Source organism: Protopterus annectens, chromosome 4.part0 (assembly GCF_019279795.1).
Source record: "Protopterus annectens isolate FY-2018-M chromosome 4.part0, PAN1.0, whole genome shotgun sequence".
Taxonomy (NCBI): domain Eukaryota; kingdom Metazoa; phylum Chordata; order Ceratodontiformes; family Protopteridae; genus Protopterus; species Protopterus annectens.
The window spans coordinates 714,455,298-714,477,114 of NC_056733.1; positions in this window are offsets into that span (position 1 = coordinate 714,455,298).

A 21,817-nucleotide genomic window follows, 5' to 3' on the forward strand; every position below is an offset into this window, starting at 1 on the left:
CCACAACGACTACCAGAGTTTAGTATAAAGCAATGCATAGCACATTACATGAAAGAGTAGTCAGTGCAGAGTAGTGTGCAAACCTGTTTTAGGCATACTGAATAAAAGTTTTGCTAGTGATCAGAAAAATATGAATCCATGGGAAGTGTTTTTATTGAAAAGGGACACACACATGAATTGCAGGAATGAACACAAGGAAAGAAGAGAGGTGAAACATAGCAATGTACAGCAGATGAGGGCATGTCAATGTATATATGCCACAAAGACAAGACAGTTGTGACATGAACAGTAATCACATATCTACATGATACAGAATGTACTGCTATTTTCTATTTGCACCTCCTGTGTAGGTATACTCATATCATCATGCAGTTATTGTGTATTATGTGTACATCAAGGTTCAGCTCTGAGCCCTTTCTTATTTGTAATGGTGATGGACAGCTTGACAGACAAGATCAGACAGGAGTCCCCGTGGACTATGATGTTTGCAGATGACATTGTGATCTGTAGTGAGAGTAGGGAACAGGTGGAGGAGACCCTGGAGAGGTAGAGATATGCTCTAGAGAGAAGAGGAAAGAAGGTCAGCAGGACTATGACAAAATATATGTGCGTGGATGAGAGGGAGGATAGAGGAATGGTGAGTATGCAGGGAGTAGAGGTGGCGAAGATGGATGAGTTTAAATTTTATTTTTTATTTATTTATTTATCATTTGTTGACCGGGAAAGTAGCTAAATAGTTAAATACTTGGGATCAACAGTTCAGAGTAATGGTGAGTGTGGAAGAGAGGTGAAGAAGAGAGAACAGGCAGGATGGAGTGGGTGGAGAAGAGTGTCAGGAGTGATTTGTGACAGACAAGTACCAGTAAGAGTGAAAGGGAAGGTCTACAAGAGGGTAGTTAGATCAGCTATGTTATATGGGTTGGAGACAGTGGCATTGACAAAAAGGAGTCAGAGCTTGACGTGGCAGAGTTGAAGATGTTAAGATTTGCCCTGGCTGTGATGAGGATGGACAGGATTAGGAATAAGTATATTAGAGGGTCAGCCCAGGTTGGAAGGTTTGGAGACAAAGCCAGAGAGGCAAGATTACATTGGTTTGGACATGTGCTGAGGAGGGATGCAGAGTATATTTGGAAAAAGATGCTAATGATGAAGCTGCCAGGTAACAGGAAAAGAGGAAGGCCTAAGATAAGGTTTATGGATGTGGTGAGAGAGGACATGCAGGTGGTTGGTGTGACAGAGCAAGATGCAGAGGACAGGAAGAAGTGGAAACAGTTGATCTGCTGTGGCGACCCCTGACGGGAGCAGCCAAAAGAAGAAGAAGAAGACCGCACATGTTAACATATCGATGGAGAAGAATTTTTTGTAATATAAGCATCTTGACATGATCACTGTAGAGGATATTTATCAGGAATTATATATCAATAGAGAGTAGGTACATATTGTGAAGCTGTGCAAAATTACTTGCCTGAATATGAATGTAATGTCAGCACAGGTCTCAACCAAGTGGGATACATACCAATAGGCTCATGGACAACAGTAGACAGAAGCACACACAATCATGAACAGTACCATTATTTTGTGTCACTGACATAACATTCCTGTACTATCCATGCACCCTGCAGCTGACATTGTTCTTCACTCCACTGCATTCCCGAGATATATTGTGCACACCTGTAAGTGTACCCCAACTGAGGAACATACTCACCTACATCTTCCTCCTTGAGAAACCTGGTTGGAGACTCACCTGCAAAGCAAATCTAATAAGTGACCCAAAATACCTGCAAAGTACATTGGAGTACTCATTGTATGTTCTAACTTGCCTTATTAGTAATACTTAAGAAAATTAGAAATATATTTTCTCTTAAGGTGTACAGTGTGTTTGAGTGCACACTTTGCCTCTCTTCATACTCCCCCCTCTTACTTCTACATAACCCCTGCTTTGCCTATGCCCAATCTCAACTTTTCTTCTCTCTAACTGCCACACTTAGCCTTATTCTAAATTTACCTGTCTGACACAGCTGATTAAAAATGCTATTCTTCCATATGTACCTCACTGCTGGTTAAGTCTTTTCTCCATATCAGCAAATTGTAATTTATTTTTTATTTTATTTTATTTTACATTTGTTAACCGGGATAGTCTGACTGGATGCATGTCCATTTTCAGCGGAGGCCCGGAGAGAAAAGCTCCAAGGGAAAGCAGATACAGCATTACACAATACCAACATTACATATTACAAACAGACTATTTACAGAGATTACATAAGTAAGCAAGTTAAACAAGTTCCACAGGTTAGAGTTAATCCTGAGCGCAAGTCAGGATTAAATTAAATTATGCAGTAAACTGGTTAACAGATTTTTACGCATTCTAGAGAGAGTTAGCCAGGCTTAATACATTGACATAGCCAGTTAAGTAATACTTAAAGTATTAAAGTAATACTTCTCATTCTACATTTCCCTCACTTTCATAGTACTCACCTCAAAACCTCTGGACTTACAGATTTTTTTCAGTACAATTCTCCTTGTGAAGCTCACCCGCTCCATTCTCTCTTGCTATGCTCAGGCTCACTCCACTCCCCTACCCTACCTCCGTTCCCACCCATCTCCCCTTTCATTTACTTTATAGCTACCCATACCTAACCTCGCTACTAAAACCATCCAGTCAGAAGGCAAAGGAATTATACCACACCCACAACAACATGCTCAACCACTAACCTACTAAAATCAAAAGATCGGATAGACACCCTCAATTTCCTGTACAGCTACTTTGTCTAACTCAAACCTATATCCCTCTCCCAACCAAATATAAACTGCTTTCTGCTTTACTCCCCATCACTCAACTAAACAGCAGCAACAAGTTCAAAATTCACTCCTTATATGCCTTATCTATTATAACTCTCTCACTACTAACACACTTCACCTCATACCAATATAACCTCAATCCCAACCATTGGAATAAACCACCTACCCATATCTACTCCATCACACCTACCCAAATAACATTTCACAGCTCTTCCACAATCTACAATCCCTCTATCTTAGTATAGGATTCCACACAGTTTATCAAAAAGTCACACTTCCATACAGTATAATCTATTCATCATCAAATATCTCCAGAGAGTTGTGAACGTTGTTTCACAACAGATACTTAGTGTAGACATACATCCAAATCCTGGTCCATTAACCAAACCAATTGGTAGAATAAATCAGGTCAAACTTAACCTAACCCACCTTAGACAACCTGACAATCTCCTAATCCTCAATATGAAAATTAGAAGTACGCTTAACAAAATTGATGAATTGCATGTAGCTGTATCCTTCTATTGATATTGTGCTCATTACTGAAACATGGCTTAAGCTATATAAAAAAGACAATGAATTACTCCAACAGGCTATACCCTACTCAGAAAGGATTGCACATCCAAAAGAGGAGGGAATGTTTCCATGATGTTCAAGAATAACCTTATGGTTGACCATATAAACATAAATACCCCCTGCTTTCAACAACTCAAACCCTATTCACAAAGGTAAAATTAACCCTCAAACAACTGAACATACTAGGCTTATACATCCCTCCCATGGACAGTATAAATACACTAGAATACATAATCCACTGGGCATCAGAATCCCATCCCCATGAAACACTCATATTATGTGATTTCAATATAGACTGAACATTAATAAATTCACCTCCCCCCACTACTCATATACGTCTACATGGCTTCACTCAGATCATCCAAACCCCAACCAGAATTGACAAAACTACCAAAAAGAATCCATCCTAGACTGGATCCTTACTAAGCACTCACCCATGACACAATACTCTGGCACACTACCTGACACCATAAGTGATAACCTCTCTACTTTTCTGCTAAGACAACAAGTCAAACCCACTAAAAATAGCTCCTTCAAACAAATACACTGCAAAAAACTTTAGAGCAGATGACCTAATAACAGCACAAAGCTACTGCAACTGGTCCCCCCACTTAGCTTCCCCCTAGATAAAGCAGTAGACTACTTTACCTCCACATTCTTTAACATACTTAACCAACTTGCCCCCATAATTCAAAGTCCAAATCTAGCTCACCAAAAGTACCCGGCTCCTACTAAAACAAAGGGACATAACAACAAAACTAATACAAATAAATAATGATTTCTTGAATTAAGAAATGCAAAAAACAAATAATAATGGATTAAAAACCTATTATTCCAATATACAAACTAAGCAAAAAGCTAACCCTCACAAATTCTGGGCTGCTGTAAATGAAATTCTCCAGCCTGGTAAGACTGGTACCCTAACCCCAAATTGACACATCTATAAGCAACATTTTAACACAATTCAATGAATATTTTACCGACTCCATTCTCAAACTATCGAGAAATTATCCACCCACACCCCACCAAAACCTACCAAACTCCCCATCTGACCAAAATCATTTCTCCTTCTAACCAGTCCAAATCAGTACCATGCTCAGCTACCTGTCCAACTTAAGATCCACTACCCTGGTTGCTAATAAACTCCAGCAGAATACCTCTAAATTGCAGCCAAGCTATCTCATATCCTATGTCTATAATCATAAATAGGTCAATCTCTGAGCAAAAAGTCCCAAGCCTCTGGAAAATCTCACATATAATACCTCTACACAAAGGGAGATACTTGATTTAATTATCCAACTACCAACCAATAGTCATACTATCCCCACTCCCACAAATCCTTTAGAAAGGCATACATTCCCAGTTACTAACATATCTTCTCTCTAACAATTTCCTAGCCAAAATTCAACATGGTTTTCCACCTGGCCAAAGCAACACCACTGCCCTTATCAGTTTCACCAACTACATTAATCAACAGCAAAATGTAGACAATGTAGTATCAACTGTCTTTTTAGACCTCTCTAAAGTATTTCATTTAGTCCCCATAACAAACTACTGACTGTTCTCGCAGAACTTAAAATAAACAACTCTGTACTCCTATGGTTTAAAGACTATCTCTCTAATCAACAACAAGCAGTTAAGTGGCAAGATACGCTATCCTCTTGTTGGAGAAAAAAATGCATCTCTCATGATTATTTTACACAGAATGCATATTAACTTACAATTTCTTCACAAATATGTTTGATAAATTATTTAATATTTGTTCATGTTAAAAATTATATGTAGTATAGATGCATAGTTATGCAAACCACAAATACTTATTGTAGTTCTGAGTGTTTCACAACTTCATTCTAATATCAAGCTGCAAGTATAGTAACAGATGACTGAAGATAAAGTGCTGAATGGATTAACAGATGTTATAAAGACTGGTTTCTGAAAGCAAGAAAGAGCACACTGTATGTAAACTCTGACATTCCCATGCTGGGATGGGTAGTTACAAGGAATGTTGGGGAGTTAGAATGTTACTGGTACTGAAATATACAAGGTCAAGACTGATTGTCAAGTCAGATGGCTTGTGTTTTTCTAAAACATTGCTACTAAAAACATGATTGTTAAGTGTTCACATGTAGCACTAAGCTAGAAGCACAAGGGTCTGCAGAAATCCTATTTGTCGACATTAGTATTCTGCATGCATGATACTGATAAGAAAATTAAATAAAGAGTGTGCATTTTTGCTGCTTGGTGAGACTGATTTTTAAACTGTGAGGATAGTCTCCCAGCGCTGACGTATGTGGATTTAAATAAAGAGAAAATGTTTTGCACATCCTGAAGAGTTATTCTTGACTCAAGACTAAAAGGTAATTAATGTTATTTATGTATATTTTAAACTGCACTTTAACACCCTCTACTCCCTAACACCCTAGGAGTGCCTCAAGGATCTATACTCAGTACTCTGCTCTTCACAATATTCACAAACAACCTTCATATAGCAACACTTCATGAAAGCCTAATCCAATACTCTGATGACTCTACCCTAATCTGCTCTGCCCTCTCTCTACAACTTCTACAGAAAGTAACCCAAGAATCTTTCACGGCCATTCAAACCTGGATAGCAGACTCCCACTTGATAATCAACCCCCAAAAAAACAACTTATGCTCTGTCATCCCTCCAAATCTATAGAACCCAATTATTGCCTCTGACAACATCTATATCACACCAGTTGCACACACCAAGCCATTAGGTGTCATCAGTGAACAAAACATGAAATTCAACAAGCCCATAGGTCAAACCATAACAAAAGTGCACAAAAAACAAGGCACTCTCTACAGATGTAAAAAAACTACCTGACCTCTAATAGTAAAACTGCCATAGCAAAAACCCACCTAGTCTCCACATTACTCTATGCTTCTCCCATTCTATTTAACCTAAATAAAGGAAATCTAAACAAACTATCTATCTGTTATATAAAGATAGCCAAATTTACTACTGACTCTTCCTACAGATCTCACAATTGTTAAGTCTTTCAGAAACTGTCCTGGATAGAATTACCAAACACACTTACCCTAAATAAACTATCCCTAGCTCACCAAAGTCTGTATGTATAGTGCAGGACTAGGTACAGGGTGTAGCATGTGAAGTTAGTACAGTCTGTATGTATTGTGCAGGACTAGATACAGAGTGCAGCCTGTGAAGGTAGTACAGCCTGTATGTATAGTGTAGGAATAGGTACAGAGTGCAGCATGTGAAGGCTGTACAACCTGTATGTATAGTACAGGACTAGATACAGAGTGTAGAATGTGAAGTTAGTACAGCCTGTATGCATTGTGCAGGACTAGGTACAGAGTGCAGCCTGTGAAGGTAGTATGGCTTATATGTATAGTGCAGGACTAGTTACAAAGTGCAGCATGTGAAGTTAGTTCAGCCTGTATGTATAGTGTAGGACTAGATACAGAGTGCAGCATATGAAGGTAGTACAGATTGTATGTATAGTGAAGGACTAGGTACAGCGTGCAGCATGTGAGCCTGCATGTATGGTGCAGGACTAGGTACAGAATGCAGCATGTGAAGGTAGTACAGCCTATATGTATGGTGCAGGACTAGATACAGAGTGCAGCATGTGAAGGTAGTACAGCCTGCATGTAAAGAACAGAGCTAAGTACAGGGTGCACCATGTGAAGGTAGTGCAGCCTGCATGTATAGTGTAAGACTAGGTACAGGGTGCAGCATGTAAAGGTAGTACAGCCTGCATGTATAGTGCAGGACTAGGTAGAGGGTGCAGCATGTGAAGGTAGTACAGCCTGTATGTATAGTGCAGGACTAGGTAGTGGGTGCAGCATGTGAAGGTAGTACAGCCTGTATGTATACTGCAGGACTAGGTAGAGGGTGCAGCATGTGAAGGTAGTACAGCCTGTATGTATAGTGTAGGAATAGGTACAGAGTGCAGCATGTGAAGGTAGTACAGCTTATATGTATAGTGCAGGACTAGTTACAGAGTGCAGCATGTGATGTTAGAACAACCTGTATGTATAGTGTAGGACTAGGTACAGAGTACAGCATGTGAAGGTAGTATATATTGTATGAATAGTGTAGGACTAGGTACAGAGTGCAGCATGTGAGCCTGTATGTATGGTGCAGGACTAGGTACATAGTGCAGACTGTATGTATAGTGTAGGAATTGGTACAGAGTGCAGCATGTGAAGGTTATACAGCCTGTATGTATAGTACAGGACTAGATACAGAGTATAGTATGTGAAGTTAGTACAGCCTGTATGTATTGTGCAGGACTAGGTACAGAGTGCAGCCTGTGAAGGTAGTATGGCTTATAAGTATAGTGCAGGACTAGTTACAAAGTGCAGCATGTGAAGTTAGTTCAGCCTGTATGTATAGTGCAAGACTAGGTACAGAGTGCAGCATGTGAAGGTAGTACAGATTGTATGCATAGTGAAGGACTAGGTACAGGGTGCACCATGTGAAAGTAGTACAGCCTGCATGTATAGTGTAAGACTAGGTACAGGGTGCAGCATATAAAGGTAGTACAGCCTGTATGTATAGTGCAGGACTAGGTAGTGGGTGCAGCATGTGAAGGTAGTACAGCCTGTATGTATACTGCAGGACTAGGTAGAGGGTGCAGCATGTGAAGGTAGTACAGCCTGTATGTATAGTGTAGGAATAGGTACAGAGTGCAGCATGTGAAGGTAGTACAGCTTATATGTATAGTACAGTACTAGATACAGAGTGCAACATGTGAAGGTAGTACAGCCTGTATGTATAGTGCAGGACTAGGTAGTGGGTGCAGCATGTGATGGTAGTACAGCCTGTATGTATAGTACAGTACTAGATACAGAGTGCAACATGTGAAGGTAGTACAGCCTGTATGTATAGTGCAGGACTAGGTAGTGGGTGCAGCATGTGATGGTAGTACAGCCTGTATGTATACTGCAGGACTAGGTAGAGGGTGCAGCATGTGAAGGTAGTACAGCCTGTATGTATAGTGAAGAACTAGGCACAGGGTGCAGCATGTGAAGGTAGTACAGCCTGTATGTATAGTGTAGGAATAGGCACAGAGTGCAGAATGTGAAGGTAGTACAGCTTATATGTATAGTGCAGGACTAGTTACAGAGTGCAGCATGTAATGTTAGTACAACCTGTATGTATAGTGTAGGACTAGGTACAGAATACAGCATGTGAAGGTAGTATATATTGTATGAATAGTGTAGGACTAGGTACAGAGTGCAGCATGTGAAGGTGGTACAGCCTGTATGTATGGTACAGGACTAGGTACAGGGTGCAGCATTTGAAGGTAGTACAGCCTGTATAAATATTGGAGGACCAGGTACAGGGTGCAGCCTGTATGTATAGTAAAGAACTAGGTACAGAGTGCAGCATGTGAATGTAGTACAGCCTGTTTGTATAGCGCAGGACTAGATACAGAGTGCAGCCTGTGAAGGTATTACACCCTATATGTATGGTGCAGGACTAGGTACAGGGTGCAGCCTGTGAAGGTAGTACAGCCTGTATGTATAGTGCAGGACTAGGTACAGAGTTTAGCATGTGAATGCAGTGCAGGCTGTATGTAAAGAACTAGGTACAGAGTGCAGCATGTGAATGTAGTACAGCCTGTTTGTATAGCGCAGGACTAGATACAGAGTGCAGCCTGTGAAGGTATTACACCCTATATGTATGGTGCAGGACTAGGTACAGGGTGCAGCCTGTGAAGGTAGTACAGCCTGTATGTATAGTGCAGGACTAGGTACAGAGTTTAGCATGTGAATGCAGTGCAGGCTGTATGTAAAGAACTAGGTACAGAGTGCAGCATGTGAATGTAGTACAGCCTGTTTGTATAGCGCAGGACTAGATACAGAGTGCAGCCTGTGAAGGTATTACACCCTATATGTATGGTGCAGGACTAGGTACAGGGGGCAGCATGTGAAGGCAACACAGCCTGTATGTATACTGTAGGACTAGATACAGAATGCAGCATGTGAAGATAGTACAGTTTGTATGTATAGTGCAAGATTAGGCACAGAGTCCATCATGTGAAGGTAGTGCAGCCTGTATGTATTGTGCATGACTAGGTACAGAGTGCAGCATGTAAAAGTAGTGCAGCTTGTATATATATAGTACAGGAGAAGATACACAGTGCAGATTGTGAAGTTGTGCAGCTTGTATATATAGTGCAGGACTATATATATAGAGTAAAGGTTATGTAGTGGATTCTGTCCATGTAGTGTTGCCAGCAAATTTTGATAATGCAAAATGTCTGGCCTTCTGTAAATTGTAACCTAACCACAGACTGCACACAAGAAATGTGTTTTGGAAGTAAATATGCACAGCTCTGTTTAGAATTTCAGACTAGCTGCTTAGATTCTCCACACTTTTAAAATCAAACTGTGAGCCATACAAAAGAAATAGGGAATTCTAAAACTTGGTGTTATACCTTTAAAACATTTGTATTTGTTTTGTGTGCAGGTGTTGTGCAGGTGGTGTTCACAATACAAGTTATGTGTATGCTTTAAGTTATGTTTGCAGTACATGCCATAAATTACTGGTTTTATGCAATGTACAGGATGAGAACAGAATAAAGAATGTGTATGTATAGTATATTTTGTATACAGTACTGGTTTGCTGTGCAGATCAAATGGAGGCACTATGTAGACCTCCTATATAAATGCTTGCCCGGAAGAAATGGTAGTGATTCAGAACCGTAATTAATACCAGCTGTATCAGGTTTGCACAAATATGGTGCACAATCGGTGCCATACTATGGATAGGGTTCACAGAGAAGTGCTGTTCAGCTGTAAAGAGGTTGCATAATTGTACTGAGATGCACAGCAGTGAAGATAATGATTATCAGTACAGACTGGGATGTGAGGTATTCTGGAGAGGACAGATCTACTCACATGCAAATAGCTGAGGTGAGCAAATGCATTGAAACAATTTCTGAGTGCAGTGAGAAAGATATGTATATCATATTAGAAAGTGGTTTAGCTGCATTCTTCATTGTGAAGTCCACACAATAAAATGTTGTATACCTAACTACTAGCAAACATCTGCTGGTAACTGACTCAGCCAGGCAGTACAGCATGTAATGGTTTGCATAAGAGCACCGGCATGCTTAATAGTGCATGCTGTGGCAGCACCGGCATGCTTAATAGTGCATGCTGTGGCAGAAAGTAATGCTGGAAATACTCTCTCATACACACACACACACACACACACACAGATATGCATGCACACACACACACACGCACACACACACGCACACACGCACACACACACATACGCACACACACACACACACACACACACACAGACATGAAACTACAGACAGGCATGCACTCACGCATACACACACACACACACACACACACACACACACACACAGATATGCATCCACACGCATGCATACACACACACACACACACACACACACACACACACACACACACACACACATACACAGATATGCATCCACACACATGCATGCAGACAAACTCACACACACACAAAAAACACAAACACATGCACATGTACACATGCACACATACACAGAAATAAGCACATACATTTGCTCACACACACACACATGCACACATGCACACACATGCACACACATGCACACACACAGACACACACACACAGACACACATACACACACACACACACACACAGACACAGACACACATACACATATACACAAACATGCACATACATGTGCTCAGACAAACATGCATACACACACATGCACACACACACACACACAAATCCACAGATATGCATACACACACACACACACACACACACACACACACACACACACACACACACACACACACACACACACATATGAATCCACAGACATGCATGTACTCATGCATACACACACACACACACACACACACACACACACACACACACACACACACACACACACACACACACACACACACAGCTACACCATAATGGCATTTGAAGTGTGTTATGGTGGCCACATACATTGGTACTGTTATGATTTATAAAACTATGTTGAACTGGTTGTAAAAGAAAGAAGGAAATGGGGATGGGCAGTAAGTAGACGGACACAAAAATAACAACATAAACAAGTGTGCTGTATGGGGAAAGGCAGAGCAGCACGTTTTGAGGGGTCGTGTACTATTTTATTTATATAGAGATGGAGGAAGGGGTAAAAGGCAAGGAAAGAGGGTAAACAGACACATTTATAATGGATGACAAATGGTGCATGAGCACTCACTTGAAAATGGGAGAAATTCCAGAGACAAGATGGAAAGGAACCATGCATGATGGGCAAATTGTGATGGAGAGAGTTCCATAATGCGCAAGCTCTGAATCTGCACAAATCAAGATGGTTTAACACTAGGTTAAGGATATGGTGGGGTGTGGACAGCTGTAAGTGGTTATCCAGCCCAGAAGGAAACTCTACTACCCAATCACCTGCAGTGGACCAGTGTCCAGTGGTATGTGTGAGATCATAGGGTGAGGAAATCTTCTATTTCCTCCAGAAAGTGCAAGATACATGGCCACACTGTGTGCCCACCTTCCACTCTACCATGGAGTCTACCAACTGTTGCAGTTGTGGATGGACTACTTCAGGCACTGTGGCTGGGTTACCTGCTGGATAGATGTCAACAACCCCCTCCTGTCAGGCACTCCTATTCACATCACCCTCTCTGGCTACACCCTCAGCAGGGTACAGGCTGCTCACCTCTTATTCTTATGGATATGCACACTGAAGACACAGTGGGAATGGTGCCATAAGGGTTTTAGTCCAGTAACTGCAGTGGGTATGCACCATAGAACAGCATATGTTAATGATACCAACCCTGCCCTAAACCAGCCTTTGCTGTCTCCTGTTGAAGACCACAAGGTTGAGAGTCATTTTATCTGTCTGAAAAATAAAGGATCACATCAGTGAACTGTGACAGGCAGATGCTAAAGTCGCAACACAACATATGCAACTAAAACACCTTCACTTGTGTTCCCTATATAACCCAAACCCATGCACCTATATCCCATATACAACCCATGATGCTACACTTATGTTCCTTATAAAAGCAACACACTTATACCTATGTCTCATATAGAATGTCCACCCTTACACCCACACCCCCCTTACAATCTGTACTCCTACACAACACATTCTCCTACACATTTGTTCCTTTACTCCGATGCCCAGTTGGCAGTCAAGTGTGTGCCCCTTTTATATAAGTACAAAGATACACAGTGATGTTACCCTAGAACACATGACTATTCACCATTTAACCCAATGGCACACATACATGGACTTCCACACCTTCCATACATTGATCTCCATACATTTCCACACAATAAATTTCAGTTGCATATTGCATAGAGACCTACAGCTAGTAAAAATACATCAACATATGATACTAATAATATTTTCCATCACCATGCAGTCTACGCCTAATAATCCCTCACATTGCCCCACCTTAAATATCAATGACATATGACAGAAAGGCCTGCAAGTATCAGGCACACATCTTTAGAGGAGACTGACAATACTTCCCAAAAGTGAAGAAAAACTGTATAGTGACAGGTACTTGCAATACAGTATTGCCTGTCCTCTGCTCCCCACTGATGCATTTCATCAGGATGGCAGACTCTAAGGTCATCTCATTTGTCTCCTCAGGATGGGTTGTGCCTTCTTCCCAAACTGGTACCATCAAGCACTAGAGCCATTAGGTTTGATTGGGTCACCTTGGCAACAGTAAATATTTTATCACTCTGTGACATCAGTACTGACTCCATATTACTAATTGTTTATGTTGATGACTTTTGTGGGGAATCTGATGACCACAAGAGAAGTTTTACTAATTTTATCTAAAGAATCATGATGAAAATGTAATTGTACAGAGCACTTTTCAAATAATATTAGGATATAAACAGAAAATAATTTATTTTGCTATAATACTCATCACTGCTAAGATTTAGGCCTGGAAAAGTAACCAACAAACAATACAAGGTTATCAGATCAATAATTCACATTACTTACAAAAAAAAATGAGCAGGACAAGTGTCTGCCCTTTCTTTATAGATGGGGTCCTGCCAAGGGTCAACATGTGGAACTGTAGCCCAGTTTTCCTGGAGAACAGCTGCAAGAAAAGATCTTGCCTTTGAACGGGCATGTGTCTGCAGCTTTATCCCAGTCATATTTTGATTTCCTGCACCAATTATCCTTATTATGAGCATTGTCTGCATTTCTATTTCCGTAGGACCAACTCCAAGGCTTTCTAACTTGTAGGTTGATCTAATCTGCGATATCATGCTAAACATAATGCTAATTTCTTAGTAGAACAGTCTAAGACCAGTACCTGGTTGTTTCACAGGAGAAGATGAATGTGGATTCAGGTGGAAACTATTTTTAATGGTTAGCATGTGGCACAATGTGAAACATTTGAAAAGATATCCACTGGAAAGAGCTGGCAAGGAATAGATAAGGCAAATGCACACCTCTAATCCTCTTAGCAGAAGAAACCAGGTGTCAAAAATATTGGGAAGAAAAAGGCCCCAAAATAGGGACCGATTTTAAATATACCTCTTATAAACTTAGAAATTTGCTAAAATAACAGGTTTTGCTTTAGTGTGCATTTTCTGAAGGCTATGAAGCCTAATATTCTGCCTTTTTTAATGACTTCAATCCTCAGTGATTTGCCAGAAAACCACACATTTTATGAGAAACAGACCCAAAATATGAGCCAAAAATCTGGACATTCTGCGAAAATCTGAACAGTTGAGAGGTTTGGGCAAATGTGACATATACTAGCTGATTTAACTCTGCAGGGACACCCTGTTTATGGCTGAAGAAAAACACCCTGGGACATTCTAAGGTTTTCTGATTTGATCATTAAACTTCTAGAAGGTATCAAGCAAATGCATTGCTAAAATTTAAGTAGGTCTTCTCATGGGACCAAGGCCCTATGTTCATTTTTGCTAACATGGCCTTCTTTTTGTTGCAAATCTACACTGTTTGGTCATGTGGCTGAAGGAACATGGACTATTTTAAGACTCTGATTGAGGTACATTTGAGAGGTGCGGTTGCAGTTAATCCAATGAACACTTGTTTTCACAGTCAGAAAGCCATGAGATACGGGGGAGGGGCAACATTTCAGACACAAATAGTCACAGCGGTAAGCATAAAAGTTGGAAAGGGGTGATCCAGAGAAACACATGGTCCAACCATACTATCCCACCCCCCAAAAAAGAGCAGTATTTACCCTATGCTAATAAACCCATAATGACATGCAAATGAGTGCCAACATGCTAATCAGAGCCATTGTGTTTGCTGCTGACATAATCAAACATGGTAACATGATTCAACAATACATAAATTTAGTGCACTATGCCACAGCAATCGCCTATTTGCACACTAGGATTTTATGGAGTGCAGGATGGTTATTTGAGCTGCAGTGTTAGGAGTAGCATAAGCATTAGCTGGGTGGCATGTGTTCAAGGCTGCCTTCTGAGGCAGTCTGCATACTGTTGCATATCCTTACCCTCAATGTTACTGGATAGTCTTCATAGCTAACATACCAGCATCTCTATGACCAGGAAAAAGTCAGCCACTAGTCTGATGAAACAGGCACCATACTGGAGCTACTAGTTATATATTCTATCCTCAGAGGAGTCAAGGGGGATGTGATGAATATTATCCAAATGGATATGAAGGTTTATATAGCATTAGTTAACCTTCAGCATCTGACAGGGAACATGTTAGGAGTTTTGTAGAGATTGGCCTTATGAGTCCTAAAAACCTTCCCTGGCATGATGCTGCAGCATGTGGCGAAGCATATTTGGTTTCCATGGATGGCAGTGAAGAAATCCACCACTATGTGAGCATTCTATGAAACAGCCCATTTTCCAAATGTTCAGAAGACATTGACTGCATCCACATAGCTATCAGGGCTTCATCTACTCAACTTACAACTCAAAAAATCAGCTTCAGGAGCTTCAGGGGCTTCTGCTCCATCAAATGCCAGGTGTTCTGCAGTGCACAAGGTTTTACACAATGTGTTTTTGCACCACCCAGGCAGTTCTAATGATTCTTACATCTGACAGATTTTCCAAATAGAGTTTTATGTGGGGTGACTTTCCACAGGATATTATAATTGGCAGGTGCACATACTTCCACCAACACAGTCCTCACTATGCTGGTTCCATGAACACAGGTGAAAGACCATCCATAATGGTGTCCACTGCAATGTTTTGCAGGGTTACACTTGATACACCTCAAAACTGTGGCTGATAAGTTCAGCAGAAATGCAACAGGTGCAGAATCTACCCAACTCAAAACATTTCTATTGTTAAAAGAACTTAAACAACTAGTAAACAATCCTACCAGACCAAACCAGCCAGGAGCAGTGTAAGCATTTTGGGGCCCCTCAGCAAGTGTCATGTTGGGAGCCCCTGGACACTTCCAGTCTAAGTATCACCCCTTAACTGCCACAGTTCCTAAGCAACCTTTTAGTTCATGCTGTAGCATTTTAGGTGTGTTTTGCACAGACTGAATTGTAGCTACATTGCTCTTACATTACGACATGCCTGTTTACTGCACTATGTTGCCACATCTCACAAAGGACATTTATAGTTGCAGACATTTAGTTGCAATGATGATACATTACAGAAACTCTATGTGAAGGGCTGGCCTAAGTTAAAATATGGTACCCTAGACAAAGGGTTCTGTCATGCCCCTCACTAACTATTGGTCAGGGGGGGGGTTGGGAGGGTGACTTAATGGCTAAGGTGTTTGCCTTACAAACACAAGGTTCAGGGTTTGAGTCTCACAAGGGATAACTGGCTAGGCTTGAAATGGCTCTCAGGGGTAGTTAGCCTAGTACTAAACCATGAACCAATGAACCTACTGTTTTACACATACACATACACATATCCTGCAGTGCAGCCACCTGTCCCCCGCCACCCCCCATTTTCGGCTTTCCACACCATACACATTACGTTTTTCTTCTTTTTCTCAGATTTTGCTTCCCCTTCAACTTTTTTAAGAAGCCATGCCTTTTTAAATTATTGGAAGTTTATTTTATCTTTTTTAAACCTTTCCATTCAATGATGGCTTGATCAAAAATGATGATTAAGGAAAGAAATTCAGTGTTGCAGTTCAGTTTTGTCCTTCCATCCTTTCAACATCCCTTACCTGACCAAGACAGAATAATAACAACAACTGTGTAGGAAATAACTAAATTAAGCTCAAGGACATGTGGGCTTCAAGGCGTTGAGAAGACATAGGGATATAGATGCTCTTAGATGCATTTTAAAGCATTTCCCAACCCTTTAATCCAGTGGTCACCTGAAGAAAAATCATGAGCTGGAAAAGAGTTTTGGTGTTACTTTTTTCTTTCAAGGAAGACATAAGTTGTGCCCAAGGTTAATATTCAAGTTTGACAATGCAGATCACTTTAAACTATCAAGACAAATTTTGAAAGGATAAATAAATCCCGTCTGAGTATACCTCCCCCCAAAAAGGACAATCACTGTCTGTTCACCGTTCTGGTGTTAGATTGAGGAAAAACAGAGATTCAAATGGTAACAGTCATGTATTTTGAGTAATAGCTGTCATACATATACAAAGCATGCCTCTTCACTTATCACCTTATCCCTCCAAAGGGATATCTGCCTGATATGTGATAGTGGGGGAAGCCATAAAAGTAATGATCGCAATAATGTATTCCAGTCTGTTACTCCCAGATAGTTCAGTGCTGCCCCTACATAAGCAATAGTAAACTTTTTTGCACACCTCTGAAATTTGTGCAAAAAGTAAAAAAAATAAATAAAAAAGCAGATTACACTGTACTGAACCCCAGTACAAGCTATAGTAACTTTCTCTGCATATCTCTGAGGTCTATAAAAACAGCTTAAAAATACCTGTGCACCCCTCTGGGGTTTGATTGTGAGACAAATAAAATAAAAAATGACTACACCATCCTCAGCCCTCACCCAAAGGCTGTAAAAACCTACCGAACACACCTCTGAACAAGACAGGTTTTAGAATAGGTTCAGTTGAGGGCACAGACCACCATTAAGTCAAAGTCATAATCCATTTTGCCAGCCTGGGATGTGGGGGTTACCAGACTCGTAGAAGTTCTTAAGGTCTGAAGGGTCTGCAGTGTGTTTTATGTCTTATCTTTGAAAGATAATTACTTATCAACTGCAGTTTTTGCTGCTGCCCAGAAGAGTTATGTATACAACAATTATTTTGTGTGTACTGGAAAAAGTTAAGTGGTATAAAAACATATGCTCTCACACACACTCACACACACACACACTCACGCACACACACACACTCACGCATGCACACTCATGCACACACACTCACACACACACACACACACACACACACACACACACACACACACACACACACACACACACACACACACACACACACACACACACACACACACACACACACTCACACACACACACACACACACACACACTCACACACACACACACACACACACACACACACACACACACACACACACACACACACACACACACACACACACACACACACACACACACACACACACACACACACACACACACACACACACACACACACACACACACACACACACACACACACACACACACACACACACACACACACACACACACACACACACACACACACACACACACACACACACACACACACACACACACACACACACACACACACACACACACACACACACACACACACACACACTACATGCTCACCTTCAAGGAAACTGGAGAAATGCTGATTCGACTACTGTATGTCTTTGAGGTGCTGGATGAAAACAGAATACATGGATAGACATACTCAGAGACAGGGAGGGCATACACACTCCACACAGAAAAAGCCACAGACAAGAACTCAACACACAAGCATAATGGGGTTGTTGAGTCAAAGGAGATCAAATCCACCTGTGCGATTTCTGTATCCTGAACATTGGACTGTCAAACACCATTACAGACTGTCCAATTTGGCTTCCCTCTGGACCCATGATAATGCTTGTTCCTGAGTCCAGAATGGTAGTGAGTTTTGAGGTTCAGTGTTTGTGTTCGGTATACCAGAATTTGGCATACTGACCCTCGTAGAAGTGCATCGACCATATGAAGACTCTACCACCTCTAACTTGACATAATTATAGCAAATCACATAATGGCAGTGCCGATGATGTTTATGAAATAAAGTGAGCACACACACACACACACACACACACACACACACACACACACACACACACACACACACACACACACACACACACAAGCATAAGCCACAGCAATACTAGTTTTACACTCTAAGCAAAGTGCAATACATTTTGTGGCACTAGTACTGTCACACTAGATCAGTGCCTGTTGTTTATCAGTTATCAAGAGTAATGCATATGTCAATGCCCCTGATTTCACAGAATGCCTTTGATTTTGCCACATATTTTTGCCCTGACCCTTGAAAAATATTTTGATTTGGTAGTAAATCATGAGCGGACAGGTGATCCGCTCTGGCGACCCTTAACTGGGAAAAAGCCAAAAGAAGAGGAAGAAGTAAATTATTCAGGACTACAGGCAGACAATAAATCCAGACATGAGTTTCATACTTCTTATTGCCCATAAAAATGCATGTTGATGCAAAACATGTTATTCTACTATGTTTTTACGTAAATTAGAGGAATATTAAAAAATGCCCTGGCTTTGAGCCTTTAATCTGCCATTATTTTTGGCTTTGCCAAAAATTTTTGAGTGAAAGAGTTAACAGTTATAGTGATATAGAACTGGGTCCAATGAACCAATTTCCAATATTTATACTGGGGTGTTAACAGGATGCAAAGGTTTATATCTTGAAGTGCTTTATCTGTTTTATGTTGTCTATAAGTGATATTTGTGCACCTATTAATCACACTGGGTTAATATATTGGTTTTGTATTAATGAACAGCGTTATTTCTTCATGAATGAAACAAATAAAGCCGTATACAGAACTGCAATACACCAAAACACTGATTTTAATGAAGCGCTTTTTGTCTAACCTATTAGTTAGACTTTTTCGGACAAAACAGCATCAAAGAAATTCAAACTTAAATAAACTCATCAATTAAAACCATGTGATAAACAAAGCCCAGAATTTAAAAGAGCATGTCATTCCATATAAAAAGTTTAAAAAGGATAACAGTTTAAAGTGGAGCGGCATATACTGAATACACTAAAACATATAACACCTTAAATATTTTCATGTGAATACCAACTAAACACATATATTATGTCCATCTAGCCTACAGTCACTATTTTATTTATGAAACAGTACAGCAGGAAACCAATCAACAACTGTAAAAAGATTCTGTAGCCAAAAATAACGAAATTTATAAAACACACAGTCCATGGCATAAACAGAATCAAAAGAAGATGGCGTTACGATCACCAAATAATCCACTTGCCACAAAATAAATTCATTTGTTGCAATGTTCTCCAAATAAATGCAGTATCAAATAATGTAGTCCATCAACGATCTGTAGACAATATTTATTAGAAGAGTAGCGCTTTCACCAACAGGCTTTATCAACTCACAAATACATCTGTTCATTCAAATTCTTATATACAAGTAAAAGTGCATTCATTGGTCCACTCATTAATTAATCAACTCCCATTAATTAAAAACTAGTAAATTTTTAAAAACACAGTATATATTTAAAACAAAATTATATGAATAAATATTCAGTATTTACTATATACATATATATTCATAAGGCAATATACTAAAAACCATACATATGAAAATATAAACATAAATTTATAAAAAATATGTTTATTTAAAACATTTAATTCTAAAACAATATAGTTCATCTAACTTTACCCATTTTCTTAATTCTCCTTTTCTTTAGAATGGGTTTTATCTGAACTTTATCATTTAGCCCTGGTAATTGATGTGCTCTGAGACGAATAATCCATCTCAGTTCACATTCTAGGATGAAATTGTCAAAGTCACCTCCTCTAATACTGGGATGTACTTGTTGTATAACACGAAAAAGAAAATTATGTGTACTGCCTAGCTCATCATGATGTTTGGCAAGTGCATTGTGTTCAGAATGTTTATTTATATGGTAGACATGCTCCCTGATCCTTTCCTTAAGGTGTCTGCTGGTTTTGCCTACATAAAATGATGTGCAGGCTGTGCATGTTGCCAGATATACAAGTCCTTTGCTCATACAATTAGTACCTGTATTGAACTTAAATTGTCTATGGGTTACTGGATGAACAAATATATTATTCTCCTCTATGTATATACATTGGTTACATTTTCTACAGGAAATAGTATTAACCTCTGATCTAACGTGATGGGCATTAGAACTATCACTGGACAATGAAGGATAGCATAGAATTCTTTTAAGGTTGGGCCTGTTACAAAATGTGAATGCTGGCCTCTGTCCAACCAAAGCACTTAATTGATCCTCTAGCAAAAGTGTGTCCCAATATTTCAACACACTTGCCCTTAGGATCCCGAAATCAGTTGTATAATTCGTAATAAATCTTACTCCTGAATCTTTGTTCTCCTGACTGATATTGGTGCTCATATCATATTCAGAAAAATAGGGCTGTGCTGTGGTCCCTCTCTGTTCATATACCCTCTCTGATGTTAAAATAAACTGTTCTGTATCATATCCTCTGTCCACAAAATTATTTCTGAGTAGATCTAATTCTGTTATAAGTCCCTCTATGGTGGGATTTAATCTAGATGCTCTTACAATCTGCCCCTTCATTACATTATTAAAAACAAACCTAGGGTGCATACTACTTCTATGCAAGAGCGAATTTTTATAACAGGCCTTCCTGTGTATCGATGTATTTAAAAGGCCATTAGGTAATCTATCTATATTCACATCAAGGAAGGAAATCTTGGTATATGAATAGTCTAGGGTAAATTTCAAATAATCCGAAAGTTCATTTATTTGTGTGGAGAATTCTCTTAATGTATCCTCATCCCCACGCCAAATAAAAAAGAGGTCGTCCACAAACCTCCTGTAAAAGCCTACATACTTTCTAAAATTGTCCAATGTAAACATAGTTTCTTCCTCCCATCTTGCCATAACAAGGTTGGCGTAGCTATTGGCACATGCTGTGCCCATAGCTACGCCCTCCTTTTGCTTGTATAGAGTGTCCCCAAACAAAAAGATGTTATTAGTAAGGACAGTCTCCAAAAACAAAGCCAAAAGGTCTACCCTTTCCTTACTCATATCCGTATGTATCAATAGATATTCTTGCAATTTATGAATGCCATCATTGTTAGGTATAACCGTAAATAGGCTAACAACATCCATAGTCACTAGAATAAAATGTTCTTCATCACCCAAAGTCTTAACATATGTATATAGTTCTATTAAAAATTGCTTACTGTCAATTAAAACATATTC